The sequence below is a fragment of the Arachis duranensis genome, chromosome 4 (assembly GCF_000817695.3).
Source record: "Arachis duranensis cultivar V14167 chromosome 4, aradu.V14167.gnm2.J7QH, whole genome shotgun sequence".
Classification (NCBI taxonomy): domain Eukaryota; kingdom Viridiplantae; phylum Streptophyta; class Magnoliopsida; order Fabales; family Fabaceae; genus Arachis; species Arachis duranensis.
Window position 1 is genome coordinate 75,076,816 of NC_029775.3, and position 14,923 is coordinate 75,091,738.

Here is a 14,923-nt window from a genome sequence, read left to right on the forward strand (position 1 = left end):
AGGAATGACTGTGACGAGCTTCAAACTCGCAAGTGTTGGGCATAGTGACAGACGCAAAAGGATCACTGGATTCTATTCCAACATGATCGAAAATCGACAGATGATTAGCCGTGCGGTGACAGCGCATTTGAACCATTTTCACTGAGGACTGGAGGTAGCCATTGACGCCGGTGAAACCCAAACATACAGCTTGCCATAGAAAGGAGTAAGAATGATTGAATGAAAGCAGTAGGAAAGCAGAGATTCAGAAGGAACAAAGCATCTCCATACACTTATCTGAAATTCCCACCAATGACTTACATAAGTATCTCTATCTCTATTTTATGATTTATTTATCTTCATATTCGAAAACCATTATAACCATTATTATCCGCCTGACTGAGATTTGCAAGATGACCATAGCTTGCTTCATACCAACAATCTCTGTGGGATCGACCCTTACTCGCGTAAGGTTTATTACTTGGACGACCCAGTACACTTGCTGGTTAGTTGTGCGAAGTTGTGTTTATGCCATGGTATTGAACACCAAGTTTTTGGACTCATTACCGGGGATTTTTTTATTTGTGAAAAGTATTGATCACAATTTCGCGCACCAGTATTCCAAGTAGGATCTGAGATGGGATGACTGTGACGAGCTTCAAACTCGCGAGTGTTGGGCGTAGTGACAGACGCAAAAGAATCACTTGATTCTATTCCGACATGATCGAGAACTGACAGATGATTAGCCGTGCTGTGACAGAGCATTTGGACTATTTTCACTAAGAGGATGGGAAGTAGCCATTGACGCTGGTGAAACCCGAACATACAGCTTGCCATGGAAAGGAGTAAGAATGATTGGATGAAAGCAGTAGAAAAGCAGAAATGCAGAAGGAACACAGTATCTTCATGTGCTTATCTGAAATTCTCACCAATGAATTAAATAAGTATCTCTATCTCTATTTTATGATTTATTTATCTTCATATTCGAAAACCATTATAACCATTATTATCCGCCTGACTGAGATTTGCAAGATGACCATAGCTTGCTTCATACCAACAATCTCCGTGGGATCGACCCTTACTCACGTATGGTATTACTTGGACGACCCAGTGCACTTGCTGGTTAGTTGTGCGAAGTTGTGACAAAGTGTGATTCACGTTTGAGAGCTCCAAGTCTTTGGCGCCATTGTTGATGATCACAATTTTGTGCACCACGCCCTCCTTTTTTTGAAAGAAGCTTAAAACATAAACAGGGCACTCTCCTAACCTATAAACACTCTAAAGTAACCAAAATTCAAATTTAACAAAAATCTTTTAGTTTTTGAAAATTTTTTTCAAAGACAAAACAAACAAAACTTGCACTTCAAGCAAAATGCAATTCAAAACAACTATTCTAATCAAAACATGAATCTAACACGTAACCTAACAATCAAAACAAGATATGCAAGAGTTTAAAGAGAAAGAAAACTACCTAACAATGGCAACTCAATTTATTCATTGATTATATCTACAAGAGAATGGAAAGAGTTTACCATGGTGGGGTGTCTCCCACATAGCACTTTTATTTATTGTCCTTAAGTTGGACTTATGGGGAACTCTTTGTCACGATGACTTATGCTTGTATTGGTCCTTGAACTTCCAACAATGCTTAGATCTTCAAAATGTACCAAGATTACTAATTGATTGTACCAAGCCTTGATGGAGTTATTCACAAGCCTTGAGCTCCCAAAGTTGATCCTCATATATTCTGGGATCCCAAATTATTTCTACACCCATCTTCAAGTTGATCATCACAAGTCCAACTGGGTGGCATAAAATCCGAATTCTCAAGTGAGCACCAAAACATCTTCCTAGACCCATTCAATGTAGCATGATTCCAACCATGGAACCTATGACTTGAGGGTTCATCCTTAATGAGCCTAACCTCATTTTGCCAACCACTACACAACTCTCCTTTACTCTTCAATCCACACAAAGCTCTAAGTTGACCATCCGTTTCAATCAAACATATTCAAGTGCGAAAGTAAATATTAGAGATAAGAATTTTACCCACTTGAATGTTGTGTTGGATGGTGACTTAGGAAGGGATGTCTCCAATAGTTTTGCAAGTGTCATTCCCTTGTGCTCTTCCTTGACTATCTCCACCTATTGGCAAGCATCTTCAATGTCAATTCCTTGTTCACCAACTTCTTCTACACGTTCCTCAATGCTCAAGTCGTGTGTTGTTGGTTATGCTCTAGCCTCCTCAACATCAATTTCATAACACAATGAGGAAGGTTCAACAATCTCAAATAGCACATTAGTTGGTGTGGAATCAACTTCAATAGTAGGACTTGGTGCTTGATCAACTTCTTCCAATCGTTCATTATCCATAATATGCCTAGGAGATTGCACATTATCCTTCTCAACATCAAATTCATGCTCAATGGAAGAAGGTTCAATAACTTCCACAAAATTATCAACAACATTGCTTGGTGTGGAAGTGTCATCGAGCTTGAAATCAACCTCTTGTTCAACTTCACCTAGGTCTTCAACCACTTCTTCTTCTTCAACAATCTCTATCCCTTCCACTTGTTGCAAAACACACTCCATGTCCTTGTTCTCAAGTTGAGATTCTAAGATCTCCTTCATGCTCCACTCTTCGGTTGATTCTCCACATTCATCCGTAGAATTGCTTTGCTTGTTGCATGAGTCCCATGAGTCCAATGTGGCTTTAATCTTGGCAAGGTTGGACATGATATCATCATGTCTCTTGCTTTCTCTTACTCCTTTTGATGGATGATTGCTTAAAGCCAGTCCATTGCTTCCTTGAAACGATCCCTTGGCTCTTGTTCCACTTGACTAACATAAGTAGGAACATGTTGCTCTTGGACCAATGGATACGGACATTCTTCCATGGGAGTTGTGGAGGGGGTTCATAGGCATATGGTGGTGGATGTTGATAATCACAAGGAGGTCCACCATAGCCATTGGATTGGTATGCATCATGGAATATCTCTTGCTCATAGCATAATTGGGAAGGTTGTTGCCAAAAAGGTTGATCAATTCCTTGAGGCTCCTCCCATTTTGATTGTTCCATCCTTGATGCATCTTGTCATTGAAATTCTCATTTCTTACAACATAGTTGTAACCACACTCATAGCCAAAAGGGTGAGAATTCATAGTGGCAAATAAAAACAAAAGCTAACAAAATAAGCAACAAAGTCCTAAACCTAACAAAAACTAACAAACAAGCAAAAGGCAAACATATTCACAATATTCACATATATACAACAGCCAATAATGTAACACCATTGCAATTCCCTGGCAACGGCGCCAAAAACATGAAAGAGTATTTATGTCAATTAGGAATTTTCATAAAATAGTTTCGTTGATAGTATAGTTCCCAACCAACAAACAACACTTAATCAAAGTTTTAAATTTGGTTGTCACAAGTACAAACCCCAATAAAAACCAAGAGTATTTAAACCTCAGGTCGTCTCATAAGGAATTGCAATGAAGTGTTCAATTATTGGTTATGAAGGAATAAGGGGGTTTGATTTGCAATTGGCAAGAAAATATAAAAGCAAAAAAGTAAATAAACAATTGACTAATAAAGGAAAGGAAAGAACTCTTGGCTAAGGCTTGGAAATTGAGATCACCATCCTTGTCTACAAACCATATATTGACAATTATGAGGGACCAACGCATCAAGTCTACTTCTATACTTGAAGTAAGTCAAATAGGTTTGATCAACATCAACCCACAAGTCCCAACCTAGCTACTAATTGACTTAGTAGTAGGCTAGTGTTAATGGGTATCAAATTGACCACTAAGGGTTCTCAAATCACCAATTCAATGAGACCCAATGACTCAAGATCACCCAATTCCCTTAGCATAGGTCAAGAGTGTAGAAAACTACTCTAATACTAGTGAAAACATTTTATCAAACACCTAGAGTGCGATAAAAGTAAACATCACAAAATGCAAGAATTAATGAAATCCATAACTTACATAAGCAAGAAATCAACATAGCAACTAAGATAAACATAAAGAGACATAGAAACATAAAATTGCATTAGAGAAAAAAAAAATCCAACAAGGGTTCATGAAAGTAAAAATGGCAAAATAAGGAAATTAATAAAAAGAACTAAGAAGATTGAGGTAATAGAACAATAAAATATAAAGAGAGTTGAACTAAAAACAAGAATTAAAACTTGGATTTAAGGAAAATTTGACCTAAGCTACCCTAAATTCTAGAGAGAAGGGAGAGCTTCTATCTCTAGTATTCTAACCTAAAACATGATGAAAACTAAACTATGACTACTTTCCCCATTCCCTTGCAGTTCTTAGGTTCAAAAGCATTAGAAATAAGTTGGATTTGGACCTCCTTCAGCTCAAAAATTGCCCCCAGTGTATTGCCTTTAAGTTGGTCACGTGCCGCTTGTCATGCGTACGCCTGGGTCACGTGTACGCGTCACTGGTGAATCCCCTCCTCACACGTTGATGAGCGGATAATTTATATACTTTTTGGCATTGTTTTTAGGTAGTTTCTAGTAGGATCTAGCTACTTTTAAGGATGTTTTTATTAGTTTTTATGCAAAATTCATATTTCTGGACTTTACTATGAGTTTGTGTGTTTTTCTGTGATTTCAGATATTTTCTGGCTGAAATTGAGGGACCTGATAAAAAATCTGATTCAGGCTGAAAAAGGACGGCTGATGGTGTTGGATTCTGACCTCCCTGCATTCGAAATGGATTTTATGGAGCTACAGAACTCCAAATGGCGCGCTCTCAACGGCGTTGGATAGTAGATATCCAGAGCTTTCCAGAAATTTATAATAGTCCATACTATATTCGAATCAAGCTGACACAAACTGGCGTTCAACGCTAGTTCCATGCTGCATTATGGAGTAAAACGCCAGAAACACGCTACAAACCAGAGTTAAATGCCAAAAACACGTTTCAACTTGGTGTTTAACTCCAAAAGAAGCCTCTGCACGTGTAAAGCTCAAGCTCAGCCCAAGCACACACCAAAGTGGGCCCCGGAAGTGGATTTCTGCATTTAGACTTATTTCTGTAAACCCTAGTAACTAGTCTTGTATAAATAGGACATTTTACTATTGTATTAGACATCTTTGGATTATTTTTGGATTACCTTATGATCCTTTGATCACGTTTATGGGGACTGGCCATTCGGCCATGCCTGGACCATCACTTATGTATTTTCAACGGTGTAGTTTTTACACACTATAGATTAAGGGTGTGGAGCTCTGCTGTACCTCGAGTTTTAATGCAATTACTACTATTTTCTATTCAATTCAGCTTATTCTTGTTCTAAGATATTCGTTGCACTTCAACATGATGAATGTGATGATCCGTGACACTCATCATCATTCTCAGCTATGAACGCGTGACTAACAACCACTTCTGTTCTACCTTAGAACGAGCGAGTATCTCCTGGATTCCTTGATCAGAATCTTCGTGGTATAAGCTAGAACCCTTTGGCAGCCATTCTTGAGAATCTGGAAAGTCTAAACCTTATCTGTGGTATTCCGAGTAGGATTCAGGGATTGAATGACTGTGACGAGCTTCAAACTCACGATTGTTGGGCGTAGTGACAGACGCAAAAGAATCAATGGATTCTATTCCGACATGATCGAGAACCAACAAATGATTAGCCGTGCTGTGACAAGAGCATTTGGACCATTTTCACTGAGAGGATGGGAGGTAGCCATTGACAACGGTGATGCCCTACATACAGCTTGCCATGGAAAGGAATAAGAAGGATTGAAGGAAGGCAGTAGGAAAGCAGAGATTCAGAAGGAACACAGCATCTTCATACACTTATCTGAAATTCCCACCAATGATTTACATAAGTATCTCTATCTTTATTTTATGTTTTATTTATTATTATTTTCAAAAACAATTATAACCATTTGAATCCGCCTAACTGAGATTTACAAGATGACCATAGCTTGCTTCATACCAACAATCTCCGTGGGATCGACCCTTACTCACGTAAGGTATTACTTGGACGACCCAGTGCACTTGCTGGTTAGTTGTGCGAAGTTGTGACAAAGTGTGATTCACGTTTGAGAGCGCTACCAAGTTTTTGATGCCATTGTTGATGATCACAATTTCATGCACCAAGTTTTTAGTGCCGTTGTTGGGGATTGTTCGAGTTTGGACAACTAATGGTTCATCTTGTTGCTCAGATTAGGTAATTTTCTTTTCAAAAAGTTTTCAAAAATCTTTCAAAATAAAAAAATTTTCTTTGTTTTCGTTTTTCTAAAAATTATTTTTGAAAAATCATAAAATCATAAAAAACAAAAATATTTTTGTGTTTCTTGTTTGAGTCTTGAGTCGATTTTTATGTTTGGTGTCAATTGCATGTTTTTAAAAATTTATGCATTTTTCGAAAATTCATGCATGTGTTCTTCATGATCTTCAAGTTGTTCTTGACAAGTCTTCTTGTTTGATCTTCATATTTTCTTGTTTTGTATTTTTTGTTGTTTTTCATATGTATTTTTGCATTCATAGTGTCTAAGCATTGAAAATTTCAAACTTTGGTGTCTTACATGTTTTTCTTTTTTTGAAAATTTTTCAAAAATAAGTCTTGATGTTCATCTTGATCTTCAAAGTGTTCTTGGTGTTCATCTTGACATTCATGGTGTTCTTGCATGCATCATGTGTTTTGATTCATAATTTTCATGTTGTGAGTCATTTTTTTGTATTTTTCTCTCTCCTCATTAAAAATTCAAAAATAAAAAATATCTTTTCCTTATTTTGCTCATAATTTTTTGAAAATTTGAGTTGACTTAGTTAAAATTTTTTAAAACTTAACTATTTCTTATAGTCAAGTCAAATTTTCAATTTTAAAAATCCTATCTTTTCAAAACTTTTTCAAAAATCAAATCTTTTTCATTTTTCATCTATGATTTTCGAAAATTTAAAATTATTTTTCAAAATCTTTTTCTTATCTTTATTTCATGATTTTCAAAAACTTTACTAGCAATTAATGTGATTGATTCAAAAATTTGAAGTTTGTTATTTTCTTGTTAAGAAAGGTTCAATCTTTAAATTCTAGAATCATATCTTTTAGTTTCTTGTTAGTCAAGTAATCAATTTTAATTTTAAAAAATCAAATCTTTTCCAAAATATCTTTTTCAATCATATCTTTTTCAAAATAAATTTCAAAATCTTTTCTAACTTATTATCTTTTCAAAATTGATTTTCAAATCCTTTTCAACTAACTAATTAACTTTTTGTTTATTTCTTATTTTTTTCAAAGCCACCTAACTAATTTTATCTCTCTAATTTTTGAAAATTTCCTCCCTCTTTTTCAAAATTCTTTTAATTAACTAATTGTTTCAAATTTTAATTTTAATTTTATTTCTTCTCTCAATTTTCGAAAATCACTAACTATTTTTCAAATCAATTTTTGAATTTCTCCCTCTCTCATCTTCTTCTATTTATTTATTTAAATACTAACACTCTTCTCTTCATCTTAAAATTCGAACCCTCTTTTCCTCTCTGAGTTCGAATTTTCCTCTTTTCCTTCTTCTATTCTTTTCTTCTTCTACTAACATAAAGAAATCTCTCTAATATGGTAAAGAGGATCCCTATTATTATTTTCTGTTCCCTTCTTTTTCATATGAGCAGGAGCAAGGACAAGAATATTCTTGTTGAAGCAGATCCTGAACTTGAAAGGACTCTGAAGAGGAAACTAAGAGAAGCTAAATTACAACAATCCAGAGACAACCTTATAGAAATTTTCGAAAAGGAAGAGGAGATGGCAGCTGAAAATAATAATGCAAGGAGGATGCTTGGTGATTATACTACACCTACTTCCAAATTTGATGGAAGAAGCATCTCAATCCCTGCCATTGGAGCAAAAATTTTGAGTTGAAACCTCAACTTGTTGCTCTAATGCAACAGAACTGCAAGTTCCATGAACTTCCATCAGAAGATCCCTACCAATTTTTAACTGAGTTCTTGCAGATCTGTGAGACTGTTAAGACTAATGGAGTAGATCCTGAATTCTACAGGCTCATGCTTTTCCCTTTTGCTGTAAGAGACAGAGCTAGAACATGGTTAGACTCACAACCTAAAGATAGCCTGGTCTCTTGGGATAAGCTGGTCACAGCCTTCTTGGCTAAGTTCTTTCCTCCTTAAAAGCTGAGCAAGCTTAGAGTGGATGTTCAGACCTTCAAACAAAAAGATGGTGAATCCCTCTATGAAGCTTGGGAAAGATACAAGCAGGTGACCAAAAGGTGTCCTTCTGACATGCTTTCAGAGTGGACCATTTTAGATATATTCTATTATGGTCTATCTGAGTTCTCCAAGATGTCATTGGACCATTGTGCAGGTGGATCCATTCACCTAAAGAAAATGCCTGCAGAAGCTCAAGAACTCATTGACATAGTTGCAAATAACCAATTCATGTACACTTCTAAGAGGAATTCTGTGAGTAATGGGACGCCTCAGAGGAAGGGAGTTCTTGAAATTGATGCTCTGAATGCCATATTGGCTCAGAACAAAATGTTGACTCAACAAGTCAACATGATTTCTCAAAGTCTGAATGGATGGCAAAATACGTCCAACAGTACTAAAGAGGCATCTTCTGAAGAAGAAGCATATGATCCTGAGAACCCTACAATGGCAGAGGTAAATTACATGGGTGAATCCTATCGGAACACCTATAACTCCTCATGGAGAAATCATCCAAATTTCTCATGGAAGGATCAACAAAAGCCCCAACAAGGCTTTAATAATGGTGGAAGAAACAGGCTTAGCAATAACAAGCCTTTTCCATCATCTTCTCAGCAACAGACAAAGCATTCTGAGTAGAGCTCCTCTAGCTTAGCAAACATAGTCTTTGATCTGTCTAAGGCCACTTTAAGTTTCATGAGTGAAACAAGGTCATCCATTAGAAATTTGGAGGCACAAGTGGGCCAGCTGAGTAAGAAAATCACTGAAACTCCTCCTAGTACTCTCCCAAGCAATACTGAAGAGAATCCGAAAAGAGAGTGCAAGGCCATTGACATAATCAAAATGGCCAAACCTAGAGAGGAAGGGAAAGACGTGAATTCCAATAAGGAAGACCTCATGAGATGTCTCCCAGACAAGAAGGAGTTTCCTATTGAGGACTTAGAGGAATCTAAGGCTCACATAGAGACCATATAGATTCCATTAAACCTCTTTCTGCCATTCATGAGCTCTGAAAACTATTCTTCCTCTGAAGAGGATAAAGATGTAACTGGAGAGCAAGTTGCTCAATATCTAGGAGCTATCATGAAGCTGAATGCCAAGTTGTTTGGTAATGAGACTTGGGAAGATGCACCTCCCTTGCTCATTAGTGAACTAGAAACATAGGTTCAGCAAACTTTACCTCAAAAGAAACAAGATCCTGGTAAATTCTTAATACCCTGTACCATGGGCACCATGACTTTTGAGAAGGCTCTGTGCGACCTGGGGTCAGGTATAAATCTTATGCCACTCTCTGTAATGGAGAAACTAGGGATCTTTGAGGTACAGGCTGCCATATTCTCATTAGAAATGGCAGACAAGTCAATAAGACAAGCTTATGGAATGGTAGAGGACATGTTAGTAAAGGTTAAAGGCCTTTACATCCCTGCTGATTTCATAATCTTAGACACTAGGTGGGAAGAGGATGAATGTATCATCCTTGGAAGACCTTTCCTAGCCACAGCATGAGCTGTGATTGATGTTAACAGAGGAGAATTAGTCCTTCAATTGAATGGGAACTACCTTGTGTTTAAGGCCCAAGGCTATCCTTCTGTAAACAAAGAAAAGAGGCACGATAAACTTCTCTCAATACAGAGTCAAACAAAGCCCCCACAATCAAACTCTAAGTTTGGCATTGGGAGGCCACAACCAAACTCTAAGTTTGGTGTTGAACCCCCACATTCAAACTCTAAGGTTGGTGTTGGGAGGTCCCAACAATGCTCTGATGATTTGTGAGGCTCTATGAGAGCTCACTGTCAAGCTACTGACATTAAAGAAGTGCTTATTGGGAGGCAACCCAATTTTTATTTATCTATATTTTTATTGTTCTTTTATATTTTATTAGGTTCATGATCATGTGGAGTCACAAAAAAATCACTAAAATTAAAAACAGAATAAAAAACAGCAGAAGAAACAGTACACCCTGGAGGAAGAGCTTATTGGCGTTTAAACGCTAGTAAGGAGCATCTGGCTGGCATTCAACGCCAGAACAGAGCATGAATCTGGCGTTGAATGCCAGAAACAAGTAGGAGTCTGGCATTCAGACGCCAGGATTGCACCCTGAGGAAAGCTGGCGTTAAACGCCAGAAACAAGCATAGAACTGGCGTTTAACGCCATAAACAAGCATCAATCTGGCGTTGAACGCCAGGATTGCATGCAGAGGGCATTTTACACGCCCCATTGGTGCAGGGATGATAAATCCTTGACACCTCAGGATTTGTGGACCCCACAGGATCATCTCAGGATCTGTGGACCCCACAGGATCCCTACCTACCTCAAATCCCTTTCCCACCCAAACCCTCCCTAATGACCGAACCTACTACCCTCTCCCTCCACTATATAAACCCCTCTATCTTTCTTCATTTTCACACAACACAACCCTCTCTTCCCCCCTTGGCCGAATACACATCCCTCACCCTCTCCTTCATATCTTTTTCTTCTTCTTCTTCTATTCTTTCTTTTCTTTGCTTGAGGGCGAGTAACATTCTAAGTTTGGTGTGATAAAAGCATAGCTTTCTGTTTTTCCATAACCATCTATGGCACCTAAGGCCAGAGAAACCTCTAGAAAGAGGAAAGGGAAGACAAAAGCTTCCACCTCCGAGCCATGGGAGATGGAGAGATTCATCTCAAAAGCCCATCAAGACCACTTCTATGAAGTTGTGGCCAAGAAGAAGGTGATCCCTGAGGTCCCTTTCATGCTCAAGAAAAATGAGTATCCGGAGATCCGACATGTGATCCAAAGAAGAGGTTAGGAAGTTCTTACCAACCCCATTCAACAAGTCGGGATCTTAATGGTTCAAGAGTTCTATGCCAATGCATGCATCATCAAGAACCATGATTAAAGTATGAACCCGAACACAAAGAATTATCTTACAATGGTTCGGGGGAAATGTTTAGATTTCAGTCCGGAGAATGTAAGGTTGGCATTCAACTTGCTTATGATGTAAGAAGATGCACGCCCTTACACTAGAAGGGTCAACTTTGATCAAAGGTTGGACCAAGTACTCATGGACATATGTGTAGAAGGAGCTCAATGGAAAAGAGACTCAAAAGGCAAGCCGGTTCAATTGAGAAGATTGGACCCTAAGCCTGTAGCTAGAGGATGGTTGGAGTTCATCCAACGTTCCATCATCCCCACTAGCAACCGATCTGAAGTTACTATGGATCAGGCCATCATGATCCATAGCATCATGATTGGAGAGGAAGTAGAAGTTCATGAAGTCATCTCTCTAGAACTCTACAAAGTAGCCGAAAATCCCTCCACCTTGGCAAGGCTAGCTTTTCCTCATCTTATTTGCCATCTATGCTACTCAGCTGGAGTTGTCATAGAAGGAGACATCCTCATTGAAGAGGATAAGCCCAACACCAAGAAGAGGATGGAGCAAACAAGAGAGGCCATCCATGGATCTCAAGAGACACATGAGGAAGCTCATCATCAAGAAATCCCTGAGATGCCTCAAGGGATGCATTTTCCTCCAGACAACTATTGGGAACAACTCAACACTTCTCTAGAAGGATTGAGTTATGATATGAATCAATTAAGGGTGGAACACCAAGAGCACTCCATCATTCTCAATGAGATTAGAGAAGATCAAAGAGCTGTGAGGGAGGAGCAACAAAAGCAAGGAAGAGACATAGAGGAGCTCAAGAACACCATTGGTCCTTTAAGAAGAAGACGCCACCATCACTAAGGTGGACTCATTCCTTGTTCCTATTTCTCTATTTTTCGGTTTTTAAGCTTCATATTTATCTATGTTTGTGTCTTTACTACATGATCATTAGTATTTAGTAACTATGTCTTAAGGCTATGAATAATTCCATGAATCCTTGACATCTCTTAAATGAAAAATGTTTAATTCAAAAGAACAAGAAGTACATGAGTTTTGAATTTATCCTTGAAATTAGTTTAATTATATTGATGTGGTGATAATACTTTTCGTTTTCTGAATGAATGCTTGAACAGTGCATATTTTTTATCTTGTTGTTTATGAATGTTAAAATTGTTGGCTCTTGAAAGAATGATGAAAAAGAGAAATGTTATTGATGATCTGAAAAATCATAAAATTGATTCTTGAAGCAAGAAAAAGCAGTGAAGAACAAAGCTTGCAAAAAAAATAAAAGAAAAAGAAAAAGCAAGCAGAAAAAGCCAATAGCCCTTAAAACCAAAAGGCAAGGGTAAAAGGGATCCAAGGCTTTGAGCATCAATGGATAGGAGGGCCCTAGGAAATAAATCCAGGCCTAAGCAGCTAAATCAAGCTGTCCCTAACCATGTGCTTGTGGCATGCAGGTCCAAGTGAAAAGCTTGAGACTGAGTGGTTAAAGTTGTGATCTAAAGCAAAAAGAGTGTGCTTAAGAGCTCTGGACACCTCTAGGTGGGGATTTTAGCAAAGCTGAGTCACAATCTGAAAAGGTTCACCCAGTCATGTGTCTGTGGCATTTATGTATCTGGTGGTAATACTGGAAAACAAAGTGCTCAGGGCCACGGCCAAGACTCATAAAAGTAGCTGTGTTCAAGAATCAACATACTTAACTAGGAGAATCAATAACACTATCTAAACTCTGAGTTCCTATAGATGCCAATCATTCTAAACTTCAAAGGATAAAGTGAGATGCCAAAACTGTTCAGAAGCAAAAAGCTACTAGTCCCGCTCATCTAATTAGAACTAATATTCATTGATATTTTGGGATTTGTAGTATATTCTCTTCTTTTTATCCTATTTGATTTTAAGTTGCTTTGGGACAAGCAACAATTTAAGTTTGGTGTTGTGATGAACGGATAATTTATACGCTTTTCGGCATTGTTTTTAGGTAGTTTCTAGTAGGATCTAGCTACTTTTAGGGATGTTTTTATTAGTTTTTATGCAAAATTCACATTTCTGGACTTTATTATGAGTGTGTGTGTTTTTCTGTGATTTCAGGTATTTTCTGGCTGAAATTGAGGGACCTGAGCAAAAATTTGATTCAGGTTGAAAAAGGACTGCTGATGCTGTTGGATTCTAACCTCCCTGCACTCGAAATGGATTATCTGGAGCTATAGAACTCCAAATGGCGCGCTCTTAACGGCGTTAGAAATTAGACATCCAGAGCTTTCCAGTAATATATAATAGTCCATACTTTATTCGAATCAAGATGACGCAAACTGGCGTTCAACGCCAGTTCCATGCTGCATTCTGGAGTAAAACGCCAGAAACATGCTACAAACCAGAGTTAAACGCCAAAAACATGTTACAACTTGGCGTTTAACTCCAAAAGAAGCCTCTGCACGTGTAAAGCTCAAGCTCAGCCTAAGCACACACCAAAGTGGGCCCCAAAAGTGGATTTCTGCATTTAGACTTGTTTCTGTAAACCCTAATAACTAGTCTAGTATAAATAGGACATTTTACTATTGTATTAGACATCTTTGGATTATTTTTGGATTACCTTATGATCCTTTGATCACGTTTATGGGGACTGGCCATTCGGCCATGCCTAGACCATCACTTATGTATTTTAACGGTGGAGTTTCTACACACCATAGATTAAGGGGGTGGAGCTCTGCTGTACCTCGAGTTTTAATGCAATTACTACTATTTTTTATTCAATTCTGCTTATTCTTGTTTTAAGATATTCGTTGCACTTCAACATGATGAATGTGATGATCCGTGACACTCATCATCATTCTCAGCTGTGAACGTGTGACTGACAACCACTTCCGTTCTACCTTAGAACCAGCTAGTATCTCTTGGATTCCTTGATCAGAATCTTCATGATATAAGCTAGAACCCTTTGGCGGTCATTCTTGAGAATCCGGAAAGTCTAAACCTTGTCTGTGGTATTCCGAGTAGGATTCAGGGATTGAATTACTGTGATGAGCTTCAAACTCGCGATTGTTGGGCGTAGTGACAGATGCAAAAGAATCAATGGATTCTATTCCGACATGATCGAGAACCGACAGATGATTAGCCGTGTTGTGACAAGAGCATTTGGACCATTTTCACTGAGAGGATGGGAGGTAGCCATTGACAACGGTGATGCCCTACATACAGCTTGCCATGGAAAGGAGTAAGAAGGATTGAAGGAAGGCAATAGAAAAACAGAGATTCAGAAGGAAGACAACATCTTCATACACTTATCTGAAATTCCCACCAATGATTTACATAAGTATCTCTATCTTTATTTTATGTTTTATTTATTATTCTTTTCGAAAACCATTATAACCATTTGAATCCGCCTAACTGAGATTTACAAGATGACCATAGCTTGCTTCATACCAACAATCTCCGTGGGATCGACCCTTACTCACGTAAGGTATTGCTTGGACGACCCAGTGCACTTGCTGGTTAGTTATGCGAAGTTATGACAAAGTATGATTCATGTTTGAGAGCGCTACCAAGTTTTTGGCGCCATTATTGATGATCACAATTTTGTGCACCACGCGTACGCATGGATGACGCGTGCGCGTGGCCTTAAGTCCTCCAAATACTCATTTTCCATGAATTCTCATTTTTGCATGCTTTTCTCTTCACTCCTTTGATCCATTCCTTGCCTTTTAACTCTGAAATCACTAACAAATACATTAAAGCACCAAATGTAATCAAAGTGGACCAAATTTAACCAATTAAAGGCCTATAAAGCATGTTTTTACTTTTAAGCACAAATTAGGAGAAATTCACAAAACCATGCTATTTCATTGAATAAATGTGAGATAAGTTGATAAAATTTCCTGAATTTAAC

The 14,923-nt window shown here is 37.9% G+C and overlaps 1 non-coding gene across 1 annotated transcript; it reads right to left on the minus strand.

Annotated features, from left to right (window-relative positions):
- Positions 1-8,145: 8,145 nt before the first annotated feature.
- LOC127747299 (small nucleolar RNA R71) lies at positions 8,146-8,253 on the minus strand. Its single transcript, XR_008009099.1, has one exon. It is a non-coding gene; the product is annotated as a small nucleolar RNA R71 (small nucleolar RNA).
- Positions 8,254-14,923: the final 6,670 nt, after the last annotated feature.